We start from the raw sequence: 9,169 nt of genomic DNA on the forward strand, positions 1-9,169 counted from the left end.
GTGTATAATTACAGCGCTCTAGAAATAAAGTTTAATAATAATAATAAAATAATTTGATCAAAATGTAGTGGTTGTTGCCTTCAATTCAAGACAAACTGGATCTCAAAGGCAGTAGCTTCTTGTCTTGCTAATGGAATTGAAAGTTTATTTCTTGGACTGAATCTTCTAGTACCCACATGGCCACAAGGAGGAGGGGCTCACCTGTATGAATACCTTTCCATACCATCTGAAAAGAGGACAACAACCACTACATCTTCACCAAACACAGGGGAATGAGTTACATCGTCAATCTTTCTTTCTTTCTTTCTCTTGTATGATTTTTAACACCTTTGCCTAATGTAGAAGCTAGTGGAGGTACGAAAGCTTGCATTTTGGTAGGCCCAATAAAATTAAAGGTTTTGTGGATTTTGGATTACACCATACAATGCTAAATGGTTCACCATACAAAAGAATGCCACCATAGAGAAGAACAGATGTCACCAAAAATAATTTTGTTTTGCCAAGGCACAAAGTTTACATCAACCATACAAGATTAGTCCCAATCTAGGAAACAAATTATAAGGCAATGAAAGAAACCATAAAGAAGGGATAAAGAATGCACAATCTTATTGTTGGACTACCATTGTTAGACGACAATTCCAATTATTCCTCACTAATGGTTTTGCCATCTAGGATTAAGGGAACTACAGTCCAGCAATGTCAGGAAGATCACATGTTCCACACCACTCATACTATACTACACAAGCTAGTATAGTGCGCCCGCGCAATGTGAGAATGCGTTTTACACGGCTTCCAGCGTACGCAGAAGCCACTTGGGGAGGGAAACAATGGTGTGTGCACCTGCAGTGCATGCGCGCCTCTCCGCTACATGCATGTGCCCCATTATATCCTATGGTGCTCAAGCATAGGCGGATTTTTCCTTATGCGTGAGGATCCGGAATGGATTCCTGCATAAGGAAAGGGCCCACTGTAAATATTTATTTTATTTTTTTACCTATTTATTCCATCTTTCTTCCAAGCAGCTCAAAGCTGCACATATATTACAGTAATATCATCTATTTACAACAATGCCGTGAAGCATGTTAAGCTGAAATGGTGACTGGGCCAGCCAAAGACTTCATGCATTACACCACACACACTGCATCTCAATGTGATTATTAGTCTCACCAAGAGCTGACAAAAAATGTGAAATGTCTCATCAGTCTCAGATCAGTTACCAACTTTATTTAAAGTTAAGAACAACTGTCAGAAATGTAAATCAATACAGAGCAAAATGCCTCTTATTGATTTTAAAAAATAGCAACCACATATGCTTTATTTTTCACCCTTACATGCTGTTTGCAAGTGTGCAGGTTTCCTTCTGACTCCTTATAGCATTTAGACCAAGAATCCTATTGATCAATACTAAGAAATCTATTCCGATTACCAGTAAAAGTCATTGGAACAAGTCATAAAGAATTTGCTAAAGAAATCAAAATGAAGAGGATTAAAGCTTGGTAATGTGACTATACCTTCACATGTAGACAACAGCAACAGAGTGAATGAGATGTGACTCTAATGTGACTTGCCATGCCTTTTCTATTGTGACTACCACTGCAAAGTCACAAAAGATCTGTGTCTGCTCTGCTCACAGCAAGAGAGGAGGAAAGGATCAGATGGCAGGGATAATAATTTTGTCCACAGCTGCTTTTACGGCACAGAAAGCCTTCCTCATTAATTGCTTTCATTAGCAGGTTTCATTTGTGGTTTATAATCAGTTCAGGGATAGAAGCAGCTCTGAAATGCCCTCGGTCAAAGAGCCCAGGGAGATTATATTTTAGATTTCAAATTAACAAGTTGTTTTACTAGCTGCAGCGTGACAACACAAAACTGTAGCTTTTCATATCTGTAGTCTTTTCTAATATTTCAGATATTGCTACTAATAATAGCCCATATAAGTGTGTGTGTGTGTGTGTAATCATTCTGTTGTATACAAATTTGATACTCCATGTGAGATCCAAAAAGCTTATTCAGAAACCATTCAAATAAGGATTGTTTTGACACACATCACACTCTGCTACATCCACACTTTATTACTGCTCCACCGGAGCAATGCACACAGTCTTCCAGTTCCATACAACGCCATCCACAGGGCCATACATGCTGTGTGCTGCTTTCATAAACTCTGGGATGCTTACAAAACATGTCTCATAACTCACAACATATTACACTGGGAGGGTATCCCAGCCACCCAGGGTGAGACCTGTTCTGTTGCTCTAGAAATATCAGAAGACACTGAGGTCCCAAACACACTGTAGAAATAATCCAGTTTGAGACCACTTTCTGGCTCAGGAGGCACTCTGGTCCAAAACACACTGCAGAAATAATCCAGTTTGAGACTGCTTTAACTGCCCTGGCTCAGTGCTAGAGAATCCTGGGAATTGTAGTTTATTGTGGCACCAGAGCTCTCTGACAGAGAAGGCTAAATCACAGAATCACAGAATCATAGTTGGAAGAGACCCCAAGGGCCATTCAGTCCAACCTCCTGCCATGTTTCACAAAACTACAGTTCCCAGAATTGCTTAGCACTGAGCCAGAGCAGTTAAAGCAGTCTCAAACTGGATTATTTCTGCAGTGTGTTTTGGACCAGAGTGCCTCCTGATATTCATTCCCACCCCCCCAAAAAATCTGCAAATATTTCCAATCCCATTACAAAATACCACTAGGCTAGTGCTTATCATCCAGGCTACTGATCATCATTCATAGGCGATTCAAATCCAGAGCAACCAGATGTCCTAAAGGAGGACAAGGCACCGAAAAATATAGGGCTATCATACAGGACAGGACAAAATAAAAGCTTAAGAACACCCAAATAAATATAAAGCCATACTTCTTTAGTCATGCTCAAAATTAGAGGACATTTTAACATTCCTCCTGGACAGAAGGTAGGGCATGCATGTTCTGGAAAAGGAGGACATCTGGTTATCCTGTTCAAATCCTCCTGGCCAGCATACACAAAGCAGTGAAGGTAGGAGTGGAAAGATGGATTGGGTTTCCAACTCTCTCCATCGATGCTAATCTCTCTCTCTCTCTCTTTCTTCCTAGCCCCCGAATTGCACCAAACTTGGTCATGGTTGCAGGAATGCACATGACTCACGGATTGTGTATTGTGAATAGATCTGCAATAGAGGCAGGTGGGCTGGACTGGCTGAGTGTGTCTCTGTGTGTGTCTGTGTCTCTGTGTGTGTGTGAGTGGTGCCTTGCGGGAAGAGAGAGGAGGGCAGAGGAGAGAAAGCAAACTGCAGTGCGTGGGACTAGGCCCAGGAGATGGACGGCGCATCCTCTTTTCTGGCTACTCAGGCCAACAATGGGCAGGCGCTGGGAACTTTTGGGGGGCCAGAGGCAGGGTGACCGCCAAGGAGAACAAGGCACGACAAAATGGAGGGCCTGCGATGAGAAAATGGAGGACATGACCAAATGAAACCTGAAAAAACACTCAAAGAAATATACATTTATAAATATAAAATACTATTGCTAAATTAACGCTTCCTAGTCCTGCCCAAAATGGAGGGTGCATTTGAATTTCTCCTGGACAGAAGGAGGCTGAGGTGTAGGGCAGGTCCTGGAAAGGAGGACCTCTTGGGCACCCTGCTCTCACTGCAAAATTTGTTCAGAAGGTGAAGTCGAAGGCTTTCATGGCCAGCATCCATAGTTTCTTGTGGGATTTGGGGGGCTCTGTGGCCATGTTCTAGAAGAGTTTATTCCTGACGTTTCACCTGCATCAGAGAAGATGCCAGCCACAGATGCAGCCGAAATGCCAAGAATAAACTCTTCTAGAACATGGCCACAGAGCCTGAAAAAACCACAAAAGGCTATTGTTCGGAAGGGTTTTTTGCTCTCTTTTTTGCCTTCCTCTGAGGCTGAGAGAGTGTGATTCGCCCAAGCCAGGGTGACCAGATGTCCTCCTCACCACCAAAGAGGACAAGGCACCAAAAATGTAGGACCTTCAAGGGGGGGGAAAAACTGGATGAGATGGCCAAATCAAAGCTGGAAACACTGATATAAAATATAAATCCATGTCTGTTAAGTTCTGGACAAAATGGAGGACGTTCTGGAATCCCTTCTGGGCAGAAGAAGGCTGGAATGGAGGACGTTTAAAGGGAAAGGAGGGCATGTCTGGTCACTCAGGGGGTTGTTGGTTTTCTTGCCTCTGAGGCTAAGAGAGTGTCACTTGCCCAAGGCAAGGTGACCAGACCAAGGAGGACAAGCCACCACGAAATGGAGGACCTTCATGGGGGGGAAATGGAGGACGTGACCAAATCAAAGCTAGACTATATAGGGGCTTCTTTGGCTGCATCCACACTGGAGAGATAACCCGTTTTGGCACCGCTTTTAAGCATCCTGGCCCAGAGGGCCCCACAACAAACTCCAACTCCCAGAATTCCATAGCCATGAGTCAGACAGAGTTAAAGCGGTGCCAAACTGGGTTATTTCTCTAGTGTGGCTATATCTCCCTAGCTTTGATTTGGCCATGTCCTCCATTGTCCTCCATCCTCCTCCCATCAAGGGCAGCTCTCCCAAGGACAGAGCCTCCCCATCGCCATGACAGTCTCTGCGAGGGAAGCCCGGCAAAGCAGCAGCAGCAGCAGCCCCTTCCTCCTCCTCCTCAGACTCCATTCATCGCTCCCTTCCTCAGACGCGGCCTAGCCGTCCTTTGCCAACCCTGCCCTCGATTAGCCGCCGCCGCCGCCGCCTCCGCGGCAATTAAAGAACAAAGTTGGGAGCCGAACTTACCTAAAATGGCTCCTGCAGCAGCAAAACACAAACAGCTATTATTTGGTGGAAGTTTAAGCCCAGACACCCTCCGCAAGCACAGCCTAGCCTAAGGCCCCGCCCCCCCGCCACGCCGGGGGAATGGACGGCCGCGCGCGCACCGGCCCTCGCCATTGGACGGCCGGGCCGTCACTCAAGCGCGGGCCGCCGCTGTTCTAAAGTTTGGCTGCGGCGCGCGCTCCTCTCTCTCTCTCGCTCTCGCTCTCGCTCTCGCTCTCTGTGTCTCCATTGTGCTCCCTCTGTTTGCAGGGATGCCAGGGAGGCCGGGATTGGAAGGGGCGGGGACCGGGCCAGGGATAAAACAGCCAACATACATTAAACCCAACAATAATTCCATCCTTGCGCTTTCTTATTATTCTGCGCACTGCAGAAATAACCCGCTTCGGCACCGCTTTAAATGCCACGGCTCCCTGCTGTGGAATTCTGGGAGTTGTAGTTGGTTGTGGCACCAGAGCAGAGCTCTGTGGTACAGAACTGTGGTACTGTGGTACAGAGCCATGGCACATTACTGTGGTACAAAACTGATACAGTGGAACATTACTGTGGTGCAGAGCTGTGGTACTGTGGTACATTACTGTAGTACAGAACTATGGCACTGTGGAACAGAACTGGTACTGTGGTACCCTGGTACAGAATGGTACTGTGGTAGATTACTGTGGTGCAGAATTGGTACTCTGGTACACAGCTGTGTTACAGAACTGTGGTAAATTACTGTAGTACAGAGCTATGGCACTGTGGTACATTGCTGTGGTATAGAGCTATGGGACTGTGGTACAGAACTGGCACAGAGCTATGATGCTGTATTACAGAACTGTGGTACATTACATTACAACCGACTACCATTCCCATAATTCCATAGCATGGAGCTGTGGCAGTTAAAGCAGTACCAAACTGGGTTATTTCTGCACTACGGATGCAATTACCTCAGGCAACTCTAAACTTTCTAAAGGCTTGCAACAAGGGCCAAGGAGATATTTCTCTCACACACAAATCTTCCAATCCAGGGTTTGGGTTTTTTATGTTACATATTTAAAACAACCTTAAAAGAAAAGAAGGAGGGAGGGGAGAAGAGGAAAAGGAAGAGGGTGGACTTCTCCCCCTTTGCATTCCACATCTTTGCTGGATTTTCGTTTCCCGGATGTGAGATGTCCTGCATTTAAAGCCCAGTGTCTGGAGGTGGAAGACGCAACCTCTGAGGAGGAGGATGCAATGCCTCCTTTCCTGCCTGGGAAGAGGGGGAGATGCATAGTACACCAAGGGATGTCAAGTTTCCTTAGGCGAAAAGGCCCAGGGCAGAGGTGACCAGATGTCCTAACTGCAAAGGAGGCACCACAAAATGTTGGGCTTTCAAGAGAAAAATGGAGGACATGAAAGTTAAAAACACTATATAAATCTTAACATTCATGCTTCTTTGTCCAGCTCAAAATGGAGGATGTTTTGGAATTCCTCCTGGACAGAAAATAAAAGTTGAAAACAATCCTATCAATGCAAATTCATGCTTCTTAGGCTCAAAGTGGAGTACATTTTGGAATTCCTCAGCTGAAGTGTCGGACATGTCCTGGAAAAGGAGGTCTGGGCACTCTGTAGTAACCATAAAGGAGGACAAGGCACTGGGAAATGTAGGTCATTCAAGAAAAATGGAGGATGTGACGAAATCATAGTTTAAAACACTGATATAAATCTAATATTCATGCTACTTAGGCAGGAATGTAGGACATGTCCTGGAAAAGGAGGATGTCTGTCTACATTACATTCAGACAGTGATATGAGAATGCTACTTTTTGGAAAATACTGTATGACCAAACTGATAGAGCATGAATGGAAGAAAATCATGCCAAACATCTGTAGACAGAGTAGTCATTGGATTTCTTCACTACATGGCCATGTTCAGTTTGACCCACATTTACAACAGAGACTGCTCTGCACAGCTTAGTTGCTTCAGGACAAACACAGGGGAACTTATTTGTTGGAAGTACGCCTTCCTTGAAGCAATCCCACAACCATCTCCTTTGTGTGCTAAGAGTGGGGGGATTCACTCACTGGTAAGAGAGCCAGCATGGCATAGTAGTTTGAGCTTTGGACTACAACTATGGAGACCAGGGTTTTATTTCCAGCTCGACTGCGAAACCCACTGATTGATCCTGGGCAAGTCACACACTCTCAGCCTCAAGGAAAGGCAATGGCAAGCCTCCTCTGAACAAATCTTGACAAGAAAGCCCCATTGTAGGATAACCTTATGTTTGGTATTAAGTCCGAAATGACTTGAAGGCACAAAGCAACAACACAACATACAGTATTTATTTTATATGAAGTTTCAGATTCAATCTCTGCTGTCTGTAAAAGGTTCTGAGGCAACAGAACCTGGAAAAATATGAATGGTCACTGCGAATAGGGCTCCAGGATTGCAGTGCCCAGACCCCTCTTCTCCAAATCAGTCGACATGAAGAAATCTCAGGGCAAGAGCCCTGCGTCGAACAGGTGCTGTTAGAGACTGACTGCTATACATTTTCCATGGGGTACACTTGGCCACTTAATCTCTTCCCTCATCCCTCTCTTAATGGCTTCATCCACACAGCAGAAATAATCCAGTTTGACACCACTTTAACTGCCATGGCTCAATGCTATGGAATTCTGGGAATGAATTTCATTGCTTTGAGCCATGGCAATTAAAGTGGTGTCAAACCACACTATTTCTGCAGTGCAGATGAAGCCAATAATTCTCAAAACATGACCAGTACCAGGATTGAACACAAAGTTGTTGTTGGCATAGGGAAATATTGAACTGTCTTTGTATTCACTGCTTCACAAGTCACTGAAAATTGTATTGCAGAATTGCTGCTTTTTGTGTTACCAGCTTCCCCACCATTGTCTAAAAGGTTGAAGCTGTTTCCTTCCTTGGTCTGAGGTGCTGTGGCTTGACCTGGAAACAAACGTCTTTCTTCAATTCTGGTTAGGCACGTGATTCCTTTTATTTATTTATTATTTTCTTTTCTTTATATGCCACCTTGTATTGTACTCCAATTACTGAGTGACAAAATAAGTGCTTGCAAAGGTCTTTAAAACAACTGGGAAAGGCTTGGACATTTTTGTTCTATGTTGACCTTGGAAACGATTCTGTGGTTGAACAAGTCCGATATATTGCCTAAAGCAGTGTTTGGATAAAAATATCTTTCTTCAATTCTGGTTAGGCACTTGATTCCATATATATATATATATGCCACCTTGTATTATACTACAATTACTGTGTGATAAAATACGATAAGGAGGAGGGGAGATGATTTGCTGAAATGATCCTATAATTTGAAGGGCAAATTTTCTTTCTTTCTTTTTTTAAAATCTTAGCATTATAGTGTTGCAGTGCAAAAATCTATTTTGTTTTACTATGTCTTGGAATCAAAAAGAAATATCCACTTGAGGATGGGAATTGACTGGTTATAACTGGTGCTGGGATTTACCAGAAAAAAGCTCAGAATAACAGAAATGCTGTTGGGATACTAAAACAACAACAACAACAAAACCCCCAAGAACTACAGTAACATATAGCACAATCTCCCAACACATTTGCCCCTCCTAGAAGAGCCTGAGAAATCTTTTCACACTATGGAGATTATCAGACGGGGGAAAGGGGAGGAAGAAAAGGGCATAATCCCAGCTAAATCATGCAATTGCGCAGCAGATTTTCAGACGTCACACTCACCCAGGACTTCTCTCGGGAAGAACAAGGAATGCTCAAATCATTAATGGGGAAATTCCGTGAATGACTTCTCAATAGCAGAAATGAAGCCCAATTGCAAGAGTGCAAAAGTTAATTGTGCTTTATTTGGAAGCAACAAGGGATACACAGAATGCATCGCAGTGGAGGCAATCTATTCTCCTTGCCAGGATTAGTTTTGCAGTGAATTTCAGTCTTCTTTTGAGGTATGGGGCACAATTTTGTTTACACTGGATTAAAACAATGTGGTGAAGTAATACATTTTATTTTGTTGTCTTTTATTCTGTGTGAGACGGAAATATGATTTCAAGACATGCGCTATAGCTCCAAAAATATGCATGTCCGGAACAATGAATTCCAATGTACTAACGATTCATTCATGGATATGTGAGAAACACAATCGTGATATTATATGGTAATGTTGCAATAATGGCACAATTCCATGACTGTGCAAATGAGCACTATAGCACTATCGTTGCATTAGCTTTTATTACCATGATTATTGCTGAATTGGTCCTGGTGTGATAATCTCCTACAAACTGCAATGGTGTCATCCTATGAAATCTTGGGATTTGCAGTTGAGGGATCTTAAGAATTCTCTGCCAGAGAGCTCTAGTGCCTCCCCCAAATTACAAACTGTATGTA

The 9,169-nt window shown here is 43.7% G+C and overlaps 1 protein-coding gene across 1 annotated transcript in view; it reads right to left on the reverse strand.

Moving 5' to 3' along the window:
- The window catches only part of LOC121928941 (chromodomain-helicase-DNA-binding protein 6-like), an 84,624-nt gene extending 79,752 nt beyond the window's left edge, over positions 1-4,872 (reverse strand). The window contains exon 1 of the mRNA XM_042464272.1: positions 4,774-4,872. The gene's annotated coding sequence lies outside the window, so the exon portion shown is untranslated. The remainder of the gene's footprint in view (positions 1-4,773) is intronic.
- Between the last annotated feature and the right edge of the window lie 4,297 nt (positions 4,873-9,169).

Source organism: Sceloporus undulatus, chromosome 4 (assembly GCF_019175285.1).
Source record: "Sceloporus undulatus isolate JIND9_A2432 ecotype Alabama chromosome 4, SceUnd_v1.1, whole genome shotgun sequence".
Classification (NCBI taxonomy): Eukaryota; Metazoa; Chordata; class Lepidosauria; order Squamata; family Phrynosomatidae; genus Sceloporus; species Sceloporus undulatus.